The sequence below is a fragment of the Filicampus tigris genome, chromosome 9, assembly GCF_054856515.1.
Source record: "Filicampus tigris isolate MCC_2025a chromosome 9, RoL_Ftig_1.0, whole genome shotgun sequence".
In the NCBI taxonomy this organism is placed as follows: Eukaryota; Metazoa; Chordata; class Actinopteri; order Syngnathiformes; family Syngnathidae; genus Filicampus; species Filicampus tigris.
The window spans coordinates 4,950,869-4,967,631 of NC_141225.1; positions in this window are offsets into that span (position 1 = coordinate 4,950,869).

Below are 16,763 nucleotides of genomic sequence, written 5' to 3' on the forward strand. Positions count from 1 at the left end.
GCCGACATAATTGGTCGCCCATTAACCTCTGGGGAGGCAGAAATCTGAGACGTGGCTATCTTTACCATTTTGCACCATTAGTACAGTAACATTCAGTGCAGCACGAAAATACCTGTTCAATAGGAGGACAACACATTCATTAAAGCAGGGGTGTCCAAAGTCATAAAGTACATTCTGAATGTTTGCTGTTAATGTTATACATTGACGGCTACATTATACCGCCGTCTCTGTGTGACCTATATCTTTGCTGCTGTAACGCTGAAAATATCCCCTGGGGGTTCTTCTTATCTTATCTTATCTTATCTAAAAATAACTTTTGGAATGGTCAGCAATGATATTTAAAAACAACGTCAGCAAAAAAATAAATACATTTAAAAAATTCTATTGGCCTCATCACCTTCAGCAGAAACCTGTGATAGCAGTTTTCGAAATAGCTCTGGCACCACTCTGCTGTGCTTCATTAGATAGATATGAGTTCAATTCGTTCCATGACCACGCTTGTAACTCAAAACACTTGTATCTCAAATCATCTTACTCCATTGAAATGAATGGCGATGCCATGAACCTGTTCAAGTCCCCAACAAAAACAACAACAAGAAGTGACATGCTTTTGAATATATATGATAGCACTCGACAGTATTGTACTTTTTGTTGGCCAAGTGAAATTTCGTGAATTCCTGAACAGCCGGTCGCGTTCCGTGCCACGCCCACACCTGCCCCTCGTCGACGAATAGGAATTGCGGGCGCAGCGCAGGAGGGCCCAAGTTAGACTTGAAGGATGTTACAGTAGTCCTTTCATCCTTTCATTTTTCTGTACGCAGTCATCAGAAGAAAAAGTCTGGACACGTGTGTTATAGTGATGTGAAAAAAACACAGCTGTGCACACACACAGAGCATATGGCACCTTATTAGAGCGGCACATAAACGCCTCAGTCACGCCGATTGTGTTGACTCTGCTGACCACCGCCGTGGAGGTGAGGAAGGCCTTCAAAAGCCAGACTTGGCAGCACATCTACGGCGGGTGGGCTGACCGCAACGCTGGCACCCCATCAAGGTGGTTCGTAATATGAAACACAACACAATCTGTACCAAGGGCAACTTGTGAAGGTTTTTATCTTTAACTCATTCAGGACCAGACTTTTTCAGCCCCTCTGTGAAATGACATATAATTGTGTCATTGGGATAGAATCTGTGAGTACAGCAAATTTTGCAAGACTAGAGTATTCATTGCCATGTTTTCCCATCACCTCGATATTACAAGTATGTATAGATTGTGTCCTCAAACAAAAAGCTGTCACTCGGACAGTCTTTTTTTGCCCTAAGTTGCGAGCAAGAATTTTAGGTACGAGTGTTAGACAGCAGCAACGAACTTCACAACAAGCAGCAGTCTGGCAGATGGTGAACAATTCTTCATAAAACAGGCTTCAATCTTTTTATCGCCACTCCTGGTTGAAGTCTACCATCCGACTAAATATAAAACAAAGAGAATTACACATTTTGTTAAAACAACCAAGTTGCTTTGCCTTGATAAGTCAGCGTAGCTTGATGCTAACAAACAATACAAAATGATGTAGACGGGCTGACAAATAGCATCAGTGTTGCGGTATTACAACTCTAAGTAATGGGTCTTTGAACAAAAACGGTGGGGCAACACATTTGTTAAAAATGGCTGCCTGTTGTGAAGTGAATTGAGTTGACTGCCACTATACAGCACTCATATCTCTCAATAATGATTTTCCACATAGGTCAAGTGTAAAAAAAACAGTCGGAAAAATGGCTCGTTATTTCGGAAACTTGGTCGGGTCCACATGTACCTCAAAGTACCACTGCACAGTATAGTGGACTAGTTTTCATTGGACAGCAATGATCCATATTTTATTTTTTCTGATCTAAAATGATTTGCCATGTTTGGGATATAAAAGAAGAACGATTACGATTTGGCGGTACGTGCTTTTCGTAGGACAGCAATCATTTCTGTAGCATTATTATAGACATGAATACAGCTCAATGGCTCTTTTTTTTAACGTGACCTTTTGGATTGGCATCTGTCCTTCTTTTTCTTCTGTGTTGTTTACATGGTGGCCATGCGTTCCTTCTGCTCTGTGCCGGAAGACAAAATGGACGGCCGTGGCTCAAACATCCCACAAACATGGAATTTCTATAAGCAACCCATGTAAACGCCACGGGCCACAAGTATGCTCATATTTACAACAAGCCATATGTGAACATAACAGTGATTAATGTGATTATGGGAAAAGTACATGTTTTGAGTTTGCGTTGAGTTTTTTTTTTTTTTTTTTTTACAACAGTGCCACTTTTGTCGGGGTAATCTCCCAAAAAGCTCTCTCTCTCGTGAATTTGGAGACAGTTATCAGTTATGCACTAGCCAAATGTTGGTGTAGAGTGACAACATTGTTATGACACCAGTCCAGCTCCATCTGCACTGCCAAACCCTTTCAGCATGATTAAAAAAACAGCAATTCTTTTGGTCATGTGTTGTTTTTTGCTTCCTGCAACAAACAGCCACATCTAAGTTGAATTTGTCAAGCTCACGGCATCCTAATGACCATCATTTAGTTCGCTGAACGTTTCAGGCTACTTACAATTCATGGTTGTCCATTGCAGTGTTGTGATGAAGTGCTGCCCCGACAAGTGAAAATACAGCCAATGGTTTTACTGTCTTCGGGGGCTTCGCAGTTCACACACTTTTTTTGGGGGAGACTTCCAACACTCCCTTTTGTCACAGTAACTATTAATGTTGGCCTCCCCCTCCCCACTTTAATGTTGAACATAAGCAACGACATCTCAGAATTGTCTCGTCAGGGCCATTATTTTGGGCCCGGCACTAATCTGATTGTTGATCAGCGCCTCTAGTTGAGCTCTAACTGGCTGTGACGGACCCCACAGAGAGAGCGCGGTGGGGGCGGGGTGCGAGAGGGGCCTGACGGGGGACAAGACGCTGCTGATCTCTGATCCCAGCTCTGACAGTGGACTCCCTCAGGAGGACACTGCCTGGGGTGTCAGCCGCCGCTTTGATCCACTCTGGGTCCTCTCTGGAATGCGCACACACACACACACACACACACACAGATAGATATACACACCTTACTGGGTTGGCACATAAATAACTGGCACAGGGAAAGCATACAGTCCACAGCCCGCACTATTTTATAATCAAATAAATCCCACCGACCTGTAACTAATACCTTAGCGCGGCCAACGACTATGGGTGGCCTAGGTGTGTGTGTGTGTGGTTATGTGAGTGCGTGGCTCGTGTTTGCTTGGGATCACATCCGACACGTCAACGCGCTGGGATAATCACATCAATGTGCACGCACGCACACACACACATACACACATGCGTATAGTTGCACACAAACACACATTTACACACAAATTCTCACATAACTATACACGTACATAAACCCACACGTGCAAACACAGCTACAAATACACACAAACACATAAAAACAATGCAAACACACGCAAACCACACACACCTACACGCACCACGCGCACACATTTCTATTGGCTGCATTCATGTTGCTCGTGCCACATTTGCTGATTTCCTCTGCGAAGCTATCTTTGCCATGTCTACTAGATAAACACCACACATGCACACACACATTCACACACACTCAAACTGAGCCAGTTGCAGATAGGCGGTCATGCTTTAATCATGACACATTCACATCTCGGCGTCTTATCTGCAGCAGGCAAGAAACGTCTCCTGTGGTTCACACGTCATCCTTTTGGACGAAGGACCACAATGCAGAACGGGTCCGTCGGCCAGTCAACTGGAACCGCTTTGTTTTGCGACCAGGTGAGGTCTGACGAGCCGTGTTGTGTTTTCCCTCAACGTGCTGATGAGGAGATTTTGGCGACAATGGGCGGTAATCCCTCAATGCCTCACTTTAAAGTGGAAGTCAACCCAAACATATTTTTTTCAAAAATATGTTCTATGCAGGCCCACTAGTTGAAACAAGGCATTCTGATAAAATATTGCGTTTGTGGAATAAGAGTTACTACTACGACTACTACTACTCAGAGCTCAGGTAACGACCAATCATGGCTCATCTTTAGAAAACAGGTGAGCTGTGATTGGTTGTTACCTGAGCCCTTAGCAACTGAGATGTCATTTTCAGTTGACAGAAGTGACAAAATGGCCGCCCAATGAGATGGCTAAAAACGGGTGGAATTTGCTGCTTAACTCATATTCCACAAACTCAATAATAATCAAAATGCCATGTTTCATCTAGTGAGTTTGTATTGAACATATTCTTAAAAATACATGTTTGGGTTGACTTCCACTTTAGTAAAAAACGAGCAAAAATGACCCCCATCCATCCCTTTTCCGTAGCGCCGAAGCTACGACAGCCGAACTTTTATTTGCGGTTAATCAGAGGTACATAATCAGGTGGCACTTGTGTGCTGTCTCCCGTTTAACATGAGATTGAAAGTGACTGGTTAATTCTGATCACAGCCTCACAGCCGATACAGTATAAGAGTGTGCACACATTATCTCAATTATTTTTATTTCCCCAATTGGAGAGGTCAATTGATCTGTACAGATTGTAGGTCGCATTAACTGTGAAAATGGTTTGGTGAAAGAAGACTTTTTATATTGGAATGAGGACAAGAAAGCGCGTTAGAAAATGTATAGACGCATGTTTTCCAAACTTAGAAACCGTCTCCTAGCAAACATGCTTTTGTTTGTCTACCGTTGACTCAGGGAATCTCTTTTGATACGGCGCAAAAGTGCCACTCTAAAGCCACGGCAGCTATTTGTTCTGACATATTTGAGTTAGAGCGATAAGAAAGTCTCTCTGGAGGGATTTGCTGGTGTTTCTCTCCATGCACAAAGCGTGCAGCGCTTGTGCTCTGTTGCTGCGTTGGCTTCTTTACACTTTTGATCGGGAAAAACATGTTGTGGCAGGCTGAAGTAAACCCGGGCACGGTGAAAATCAGTCAGTCAGAGCACTGACTAAAAAGGAAGTGACTGTAAAACGCTATGAGTAATAACAATAGATAAGTTGGGCCGTTTTGTGTTGGGGTTTTTAATTCTTGTAGAAAAAAAGCCTGAAAGTAAAAAAAAAAAAAAAAAAAAAAAAACATACCATGATTGGTTGACAGACAAAAATCAAGAGTTGCTACATCAGGCGATTTCAAGGTGATGGTTGGCTTGTCATTTGTGACAGGAAAAGAACAAAATGCAAAAAACAGCTATTCTTTTGTGGAACATTTTATAGGACCTACATGATAAGATAAAGTTGTCCTTGAATCAATCCTTTGTCTTGTTGGTTCTTGAGAGCAGAAGGCTTCCCAGCAGACCACCGTGAGCGTCTATCCGTGGTCGGCGTCAACTCTCACTTTGCTATCTTGAACTCATTTCCAACGGTGAGACCAGAAGGCCGAGGCAAGAGCCCTGGTAGAATGTGACAAGTCATGAATCGAAAAACGAAATCCTCCTCTGTGTACACATATTTTACAACATAATAAAATGGAGGATATGAGACACAATGGTAGCTGACCCGGGTCACTTGAAATACTGGAGGTGTGTTTGATTTATGGCACGGCGTCTGATCTGGCGTTATGGGAGGAGGCCGGTTTCTGGGAATCAATTGGGAGTTATCGAAACACGTGTTGGAGTGCAGCGCTTGTAATCACGAGCCACACGGGGCCACTGCATCGCTCCCTCGTAAATATCCAAAACGCAACATGACTTTTGTTTTGCATGACAGCACCTCATTTAGGGAGGCGGGGTGTGATCATCGTACCCCCACTTGAGAGCAGGAGGATGAGGAAAAGAATATGTGAGCAGCTTGAAGAACATGAACGGTGGAATTGGCATAAGGATCCAAATGGCAGATGACAGCAACCACTGGTTGCGTGTGTGCGTGTACGTGTTGGAGAAAGTGTGTGTCTGTGTGTATGTTTGGAGCAAGAGTGCATGTTTATGTTATGTGTCTGAAGGGAGAACGTGTGTGTGTGTGTGTGTGTGTAAAAAGTGCCTTGTGCGTGTGTTTGTTCAAGTGGTCCTTTGAAATGCAGGAGCTTCATCATCTGGCCCATGTTCTAAATCAGCAGTGAATGTTGGTGGGGGTTTCGGCGAAGGGGGAGGGGGGGATTTATTGGCGAGATGCAAAGAAGAGCCAAGATGGCAGCTATGTCAACAAGGGGCCTCTGCCTCTCACCCCGAGAAGCCCAACCCCCTCCTCCCCACACAGCCACAAGCCCGAGTTTTGACGACCAGATGTGACTCCTCAAACTCGCCGTCAAATGTTCCATGCGCTATTTTAGTGTCATCCTTTAGGACTGAGTCGAGCCTAACTCAGCTGACTTGGACCGAGGCGTAGGACTGACCCCGGACTGGTCGCCAGCCAATCACAGACACATATGGACGAGCAAGCATGCCCACTCACATTAAGAAAAAGAAAAGTCCCAAACAAATCTTAGACAACGTTGACATTGCGTTCCCTGCGGCCACGGCAGCCTCGTTTTCCCGAAGTAGTGCGGCGTGGGATTTTGGCCAATTTTTCCCCCTTTGTATTCAAGTCCTGCTCGGTTTTCTCACGGTCTATCACGCTATCCTTGACGGGCCGTGAGGGGAAATGTCTGTTGAGTCCCGGAGGCTCAAAGGCGCGCTACGGTCCAGCCTGCGGTCTACCGCGGATGCTAGGATCTTCCCTCCCGGGCCGTAACCATCTGATGGGGCCCCTCACGTTTCTCATATTCTGCCAAGGCTTACTACACATGAAACATGGACGCCGGGCAGATTCGGAGCACGTTTGTGGCCTTGGCACAGTCCAGTGAGGCTCTCCTGTCAGGTGTGGCTCCAGAGTCGGCGTCATCACTGAGTGTGTCTCTTCCTTTCACTCGAAGCGTTCCAAACAGGTATGCCTTGCTGGGCATTGTAGGTAAATTTAATATATGGCTTAGCTTTAGAGGAGTTGTAGGCAGCTAGCTTGAAATGTCGGGGAATACATATGCTTCCCATCCCACTACTGACCGCTTCCAAGTTTTGATATACCCTTATTATGTACTGTCAAGTTTAGTTGAGTTCACACAGATTTTACGGCAAACTAAGTTTCTCATCTGGAATGGAGTGGATTTATTTATTATTTAAGAGGCAACAAAGCAATGACCAACATTGTTGGCGGTAACGCAGTACAAAAGTAATCACTACTGTAATTTATTACATTCAGGCAGTAACAAAGTAATCATTTTATTTTGGTCATATTATTAGATACTAATCCATCTATCTATCTATCTATCTATCTATCTATCTATCTATCTATCTATCTATCTATCTATCTATCTATCTATCTATCTATCTATCTATCTATCTATCTATCTATCTATCTATCTATCTAGCTATCTATCTATCTAGCTATCTATCTATCTATCTATTGAGATTCATGAAAACATATATACTTTTAAATTTTTAGTAAATTATTATTAAATTATTTTTGAATTTGCGTTTCATTGTGTTTTTTATTTTATTGAATATTAAGAATGGCATAATTGTGGTTGTCTAAGGAAGATCTGAACTTCATACTATTCAGTTTGTGGTTTTATTAGAATATGCGATTTGTCGGGACAGGAGCATTGTGCTCAGTGAGAGAAATATTCAGGCCCACCCTGATTTTTCCAGGCCCACCCATTAGCCACGTTCTGGCTCCGCCCCTGATATACCGTATAGTCAACAGTGCTGTAAATACATTTTCCCAACTCCAGTAACACTTTGAATGGTTGCTTTCTTCCTCCTGGCCATAGATGATCTGCTCTCAGTTTGGCCATAGATTTTTATCCACATTGCAATGGATATTTTCCGTTGTGATGCAGCGAGGGAAGAAACGCTGCTAATGTCACAACCCATCCCCGACACCAGGAGTGGCCAATTCCGATCCTCGAGGGCCTCTATCCAGCATGTTTTAGATATCTCCCTCCTCCCACACAACTGATTCAAATGATCAGGATCATTATCAGGCTTCGTAGAGTTTGCGGAGCCCAAAGGTCAGATACTCTCCACCTCCAAGCGGAAAAAAAAAATTCTCAATCGGATCGAGGAAAGGAGAGTACGGTGGGAGTAGCTCTATTCCATGAACATTTATCAAATGTTTCAAGGAATTAATTGTTAGCCGTATTATGTTCTTGACTAATGTTCACAATTGACCGGACTATTGTGTATATGATGACTTACACAATGAAATCATGCTGATATGTTTTGGAGAGAACAGCTGTTACAGTGATAGTCAACTAAAGGCCTAGATACACCAGTCGGACATCGGTCAGCGTCGGGGGGTTGGATTGCGCTGTCTGATTGAGGTTAGGCATCGGCATATCGATCCTTTGGTACCCATATATCGATACTGACATGCTATACATGCATCAATTTCCTTAAACAAGTATCGATACCGTGCGGCACAGTGATCGACTGGTTAGCACGTCCGCCTCCGGCCTCCCTGTGTGGAGTTTGCATGTTCTCCCCGTGCCTGCGTGGGTTTTCTCCGGGTGCTCCGGTTTCCTCCTACATTCCAAAAACATGCATGTTAAGTTGATTGGACTCTCTAAATTGCCCCTAGATGTGGTTGTGAGGGCGGATGTTTGTTTCTGTGTGCCCTGCGATTGGCTGGCAACCAATTCAGGGTGTCCCCCGCCTACTACCCGAAGACAGCTGGAATAGGTCATTTCTACATGCATCTTAAGATAGCACATCCCGAGTGAGCTTTAAGAAAGACCTGTGTCCTGCACCAGCAACTGTCCGGCAAAAGACCCTGTTTGAGAGTTCACAAAAAGTTTATCCAGCTACAAACTGTTATCTTTGCCTGTGCAATGATATGGACAATGCTTGCCCTTACGAAGAAAAATATATTTACCAATGTATCATTTGAAATATATTGCGATATATTCCAATATATTATTTTCCCAATATATTATATGTTGTTAATATGTTGAGTTATATTAATGATACATATATTGTACAGATATTACAGAAGATATTATATATTCATGTAATATATTGTAATATATTGCAAAATATCCCAAAAATTGCCGCTTTCCATATATCACAATATATTTACTATGAATATATGATATATCCATCCTTTATCTATACCGCCGGCGTGCCGGAGCCTATTCCAGCTGTCTTTGGGCAGTAGGCGGGGGACACCCTGAATTGGTTGCCAGCCAATCGCAGTGCACACAGAGACAAACATCCGCACTCACAATCACACCTAGGGGCAATTTAGAGAGTCCAATCAACTTACCATGCATGTTTTTGGAATGTGGGAGGAAACCGGAGTACCCGGAGAAAATCCACGCAGGCACGGGGAGAACATGCAAACTCCACACGGGGAGGCCGCGACCGGGATCGAACCCACGACCTCTGAACTGTGAGGCGGACGTGCTTATATAATATATGTGTTAATATATTCCAAAATATATGTAATTATATATTTATATACATCCACAACCATGTATTGTAATTTATATAGGAACATGTATTGGTAATATCTTTAAAGATATAGTGTCACATATATTTTCAATATATGGTAAATGTATTTTCCATACATGGAAAATTGTATGGAAACACATGAAAATCTATGTAAAGATACGAGCAATATATGGTAGACTACATGGTAAATGTATGTAATATATGGAAAAATATGTGCATTAATATATTTATTATATCATAAATTATATTTGAAATATATATGTGAAATTATATGGAAACGTGTAATACAGTATATACTGTGTATATCAGCAAACCATCTTCTTCCATCTTCCTCACCGCTCATCCTGCACAGGGTCGCGGGGAGGCACTGGAGCTTATCCCAGCTGACAATGGGCGAAAGGCAGACTACACCCTCAACTGGTCGCCAGCCAGTCGCAGGGCACACACACAGACACCGTCACTGAGCGGGAACCGATTCCACGCTGCCCGCATACAACTCAGGCATGTGTACCACTACACTATCAGTGATGTTATCAGCAAACCATTATATGATAATTAACAGACCAATCAGTATCTATCAAAATCCACCCTTATTTTCTTTTAATTAAAAATAAAGCATTTTGAGGTAGTACAAAATTAAACAGCAAATTCTTAAAAGTGCAAACTAAACAAATGTAAAACTCAACTAACCTGACTGACCCTCGAAAGTAAATTTTCCTCCATCCGTCTTCGAACAGCAAATTTGGCTTTTTTCTGTAAGGCAAAGTTATTAATTACTATCATTTTGTCATTTAAGACCAATTATGCATATGACATCAATCGCATTAACTGTTTTGGATTTCCAGAGCCAGAGGCTTTCTTACCCGTATTGAAATATTCTTCACCAAAGTCCAGGCGTTTTCCTTTTCTCATCCACTTGGATTACAATTCCCACTCAGCTGCTCTCACTGTAGCCTCTTTTTCTACAGTCATTTATAGGAACACATTTAATATCAAAGTTAACACCACTGTTATTAATAAATATTATACAATGAATAATTATGTGCCAATTGTTATTGGACTACTGTAAATAGTCAAACACAAGCAGGATACACATTTTGATATAATAAACAGTACAAACATTTTGTTGCTGTATTTGATAATACAGGAACGCTAACTAGAAAGAAAAAAAGTGCTAAATGAAGTATGACAATATGTGTAAGACCGACTCGCCTGCTAACTTAAGCACAACAGCATCTTCAACGGGCCACCCATTAGCAGGCTTCTTGCTCTTAGTTGTTCGACATTCCAAAAGATATGTCGTGTCTGTAATGGCAGCCGGGTCAAAATCAATTAAACAGTCGTCCTTCCCGCTTTGCTATGCGCATGCGCAAAGACGTGCTTGTGCTATGATTGGTTGGTTCGTCGGGGCAATTGTCATGCGCATGCGTCATTCATGCTTAGCACTCAGGTCAATGTAGTTATCTCAATCCCATCCATTAGCTCACCCGATAGCACCGACAAACATTGAAAATGGACCAATCCCGATGATGAAAGATGAAATTGGTATAAAATGTTTCAATAGTTTTCTGCTGTATTTCTGTTAATTCCAATTAACTCCACTCTGTCTATTGTGTAAAGTATTTTCTGTTGCTTTCACTTGTTATATTATTGCTGTTTTGTTATTGTAATCTAAAGTGCTTTGTTACAGCTGTAGCTGTTATGAAATGCACTTTATAGATATAGTTGTATTATATTGTATTGTAAAATGTGCCAAATGTGGGCTCATTGTGCTAACTGAAGGCTACTTGTATATAACCATTTACAAAGATGCACTGAGACGCTTGAGATATATACAAAGCATTACAATTTGATGAAATCAATGCGAAATCCCATTCTGTTGTGAACGATTGCAAGGTGGTTTGGCGATTTGTCCATCTTATTTTGAGACTGTCATTTATTTCTGTTTCGAGAAATGAGCCAAACCAACAGAGACAAACTGTAATAAAACGGCAATATTGTAAAGAGACTTACTACTTTCAATTGCAAATCACTTGTAATATGAAATATATTACATTTTGGTAGTAACCTGCCCAACACTACCAACAGAGGGAGAAAGAATGGAGGAGCCTGAGAAAGAAAAACAGAATGAAAGGTGGAGGGGGGGGAAAACAAGTTCCAAGCTTTGCTCCGATAAGAGAGGAGCACAGTATGGGATTGGAAAAAACCTCCGCGACACAAGAATAGGAGACATAAACAACAACAACTCAAACATTTGTACATGGGACGGGAGCGGCTTTTGAGAGGGGGCAGATGTAACAGTCCAGACACACTGGGTGGCGACCTTTGCACTGTGGCAGCTCAATACATTTTTCTCGCTGGGCATCCACGGTAATCGCAGGCTGTCACCTTTGCCCCCCCCCGCATTGTCTCACAACCACCCTGTTTTACTTCCTCCTACTGTATATTCCAAGAAAACGCATATTAGTTTGACGGAACACTCTAATTTGCCCACAGGTCTGAATGTTTGTTTGTCGACAGCATATGTGCCCAGCCATTCAAACCCAGAACTTCAGAACCGTGAGACGTGCTATCCACTAGTTCACTTCGCTGCCCATTTGCAAAACATCTTATCGTGAAAAGGATGTGTGTGTTCTTTAAAATTCAGCATGAGATGTGTGGATAAGGAGCAGAACGTGTATAGAAAGTGTGGCCAGTGTCATAGTTGTTGGACAGGTGCACCAACTTAAAAGAAAGACCTGCAGGTGCGGGTGTAGGAGAGTTCAAAGGGGGTCACGCTGTTACCGGCGCGCCCACCAAAGTGAAGCACAGATTGTAGTGTGTGGTGTTTCAGGCAGAGGGGACCTTTGTTTTCCCAGTCAAAACACCTGAAATGAGTCATGCAAACCTGTATGGACTTCCACATGCTTTGAATTTGAGGGTTTTTTTTTCTTTACTTTGTGGTGGAAGTCCAAGATGTGCAAAGTTGGGGGATACTGTTTGTAACACTGATGAGTAGTTAGTACACACGATATTTGTGAAAAAAAAAAACAAAAACAAAACCAATACTTTTCCGAAGAATCTGGATTAAAATACAGAAAAGATCTCTGTTTACCAACAATCAGTCACAGGGCACATATAGACGAACAAGTTCAATGAAAGTTCATGAACCTGTTCATATTTTGGGCAAATGCGAACATGTATTTTTGCTTTGGGAGTGTTTCTGTGAATGAGATAATGCTGTGGTCAATGAACGGTTTTTGAACAGCAGTTCATTTTTGTTCAAGAGTGCCAGGTTTTTTTTTGTCCGGCTACAAGCAGGAACCCCCTCTAAACACACGGCAAACGAGCCTTCATGAGGGGGACAAGGCCATTATTTGGCAACCCCGGCCACCAACACGGCACATACGTCACCAAATCTGCGTGTTGTTTGAAGGTTCATAATTTTCCTAAACATCAGTGTTAATTTTGATTAGCATGTCAGCCTTTTACTATATGATAGCATTTAGCTAGCAGACATTCATTTTTTATTCAATTGTTTTACATCTTAGTTTTGCATAGAACAACATCTTGGAGTCAAAAATAAACAACTTCAAGTAAGAACTTTTGCCTCTTGTAGAAGTGGTTGTCAAGTGGTAATCTGGTAGTAGCAATCAGATACTCTTGAATGTACAGTAGATCGATGGGAACACGTTAAGTTCATTTGCCTCCCACTTGTCGCAGCACTGTAAAACTGAAATCAGATGAGACTATTACCATTTGACTTTTGTGCACAGACTTGTATATTGTTCATACATAATTGACGAGATCGATATAAGTCACGCTGGGCTAGGTCGGCAAGCAGTTTTCCTGTTATGTTTAGAATAAGAATAAGAATAAGAAGGCCTTTATTGATCCCACAGTGGGGACATTTTCAGCGTTACAGCAGCATAGATATAAGTCACACAGAGACGGCGGCATTCAGAATCAAAAACCAATGTAAATACACTCAGGAACCATGTGTATATACACATGTATATACACACCAACATAAAGTATGAGGAAACACTTTTTTAGCCTGTACATAGTGCAGAGGAAAAAAATACTTTAAGTGACAGTGCTGCAGTGAAATATAAGGAACAGCATTGGATGAGAATAAAAATACAGTAGTGGGAAATGTTGAGTATTGCACAATATAAGCTCAATTGCACAATTGCACTAATGTCCGCCAGTTTGTAGAGACTACCCAATGTTCTTGTTAAACAGTCTGACAGCAGCAGGCAAGAAGCAGCGGCGGAATCTCTCCTTTGCACAGCGAGGGTCTGAGGGTCCTTCAGTCTGTCGCTGAAGGAGCTGTGGAGTGCTGTTAGAGTGCCCTGGAGCGGGTGGGCCGGGTTGTCCAGCATTGACGACGGTTTAGCCATCGTCCTCCTGTCCCCCACTGAGTCCACCGAGTCCAGGGAGCAGCCCAGGACAGAGCCCCCGGCCCCCTTGACCAGTTTGTCCAGCCTCTTCTTGTCCCTGGCAGAGTTGCCGCCTGCCCAGGTGACCACTCCCTGGAAAATGACCGATGCAACCACCAAGTCATAAAAGTTCCTGAGAAGTGTCCCCTGGACCCCAAAAGACCTCAGTCTCCTGAATAGGAAGAGTCTGCTCCGACCCTTCCTATAGAGAGCGTCTGCGTTGTCGCTCCAGTCCAGTTTATTGTTCAGATGAACACCCAGGATGCAAATCTGCAATCAAACGCAATTTACCGCACACTTGCCTGCTCATCTAAAGTCTCTAAAGTACTTTTCCATCGCTACAAATTGTCCAACTTGCGTAAACTCATCAAAATATTTACACTTACTAGTGTACTGGCGTTTGCAAATTAAGGGCACACGCTGACTGGTGGTTTGGTTGAACATTTTCCTATTTAAATATACAATGTTCAATTCTCTTGTTTATTGTGTCAGTTTTTACTCCAACTGGGAGCGCAGCTTGAAGCAAGCACACCTGGGATCTTATTCTGAGAACCGTGCAAGAGTCTTCTCTCAAAGTGATATGAATGTCTCCCATTTCTTGACAGTGAGAACAGGCGCGATCGAACACTTTTTAAAGTGTGGTTGGATAAGTTCAAGTGTGTTGAAAGCACATTGGAGAAGTGAAGATGTCATCTGGAAAGTATCTCCTGCGAGAAAACCGGGGTTCACGGAATTCCTGGATGGATGTGTTTTTCACTTTTGAATTATTTATCTCAGTCTTTTTTTTTTTTTTTGCTATTTAACCGACAGTGCTACTATCTCAACGAAATTCGCTGAGGACTTGATTTTTTTTGTATGAAATCCTACTAAAAGGCGTGTGTCTTTTTTTTTTGTAGTGGTTGACCAGTTTCAGGTCACTTGCAGCCCACCACTAGCCACTGTTGTTCTTCATTTCAACTTGCATCCTTTTTCAACGTTTTATGAAGCTTAATTTATGAAGACACTGGAGCATAGCCATAACTCCCCATGTGTGGAGTCTCCCAAAGCCCTTGTGTATTTATGACTCCGACCTCTTTACGATTTCTCTACTGTATGGGCTGCCGCCAGCTATTATTTCTCCTGTCTTTTGTCCCCCGGAGACACGCAGCCGCGATACGGGACGGGAGGCATGCAGGATTTTAATTACACAAATTTAGTGATCCTTCAAGAGAATGGCTTCCCTTGTGGGATCCTGTTACCTCAGGACCCCCACCACCTCTCTTTTCTTTTTGGAAAACGGCTGCCGGAGTGAAGGGCGATGGGTTGATGGCACTGCATGCACTGCATGCGCGCGACATGTCGGCTCCTGCCTTTGCACCCTTCCAAAAAAATCAAAAAGAAAAAATCATCCAAGATCTTAATTACATGTTGAGATGATGCCCTTTGAAGGGAATTCCTCCCCGTGAGTAAATGACACGTTCACCTGACCTCCTCCAGCACAAAATCCCCCCTCGTTTATTTTGTTGGCACCAGCTTGTTGAACTTCAAATTAGTTCTCATGCGCGCACACACAGAGAAAAATGTTTTTGATTGATTTTGATAATGTGGGCCTGAAATAGAGGGCTCACCAAAGAAAGTAGATGAGGCGTGTTTTCCAAAGCTTACATGGAGCACACATCAAATACATGTTGGTCATTCTTGAAAAGGTTCAAAAGCGGCTTACGAGTAAATGCATTCCTCAAATAAATGCCTACCTTTTAGTTAAACACCCTATAAAGTAAATTCATAGATTTGTTTCTAAATACATTGCACCTGTTTGGAGAAAATTCCTGATTTTGGGGGGGGGGGGGGCGTGGCAAAAATGGACTAGAATTGAGTGATTTCCTTGACATCAGCAGTTATGTGGCTCAATTGTGTCATGCTATTAGCTGGTTAGCAATGCCTATACCCTGAAAATGGATCTTGCCTACGGACAGTCCACTGGCATGGCCGCTTTAGAGCGCCTCATTGTCGGCCATGAGTGCACGCATATCCAAGAGGGAAAAGCAGAAGATGAGAAGAAGGGGGAAAAAAAACTCGGACAGCCAGAGTGCCTCATTGCCGCACCATGAAAAAGGCCCGCAATGACCCGATTGGATATATTCCAGCCACCGGAGGCTTTAAGCTGATATGATTTCATGGCTGCAATACGTGTAGATGTGTAAGCACAAAAAAGATTCAGGTTGTAGTCGTAGTATTTGATTGACATTTGACTACGGCTGCAACTAATGCTTATTTAAATAATTGATTGATGTGTTGATTATTTTGTTGAGGAATTGATGTGATGGAAAAAAAACTAAATTTCCATCCCTATATTCAAAAACAGGACATTTTTTCAAATTTAGAGTGCAAAAAATGCACAAACATTGATCAATGAAGCTTCAGTTTGGGTTTGGGAAAAAGAGGACAATGGTTTGATTTTTCACAATTTTGAAGCTTCATTTTATGTAATGAAGATTGTTTGATTATTCAATTTTGGCAGCGCTGTTAACGACACTCTTCTTTGTGGTGTGTTAAATTTAGAAATTTAATTTTACTTCATTGGGACTTTAATATTTGGGTTAAAATATGTATAAAATATAACAATATTCTTTAAGAGAAAAATAGTAATTCATTCACATTTTTAAAAGTTATTATTCATAGATTATTAAATTTGAGTATTTTAAAAAATTATTTCAATATTAAAATATGGTTTCTTTTACTAATATTTTATCATTGCATTCTTTACAATAAATTAATGTATAATGAGAAATGCAAATGAACACGTGCCTCCAAAAAATATATCCCTATAACCATCGGGAAATTTAATAAGATTAAGAGTGGTATGGCCCTTTTTTCAGTTCAAAGATGCCACTGTTCTCACACAG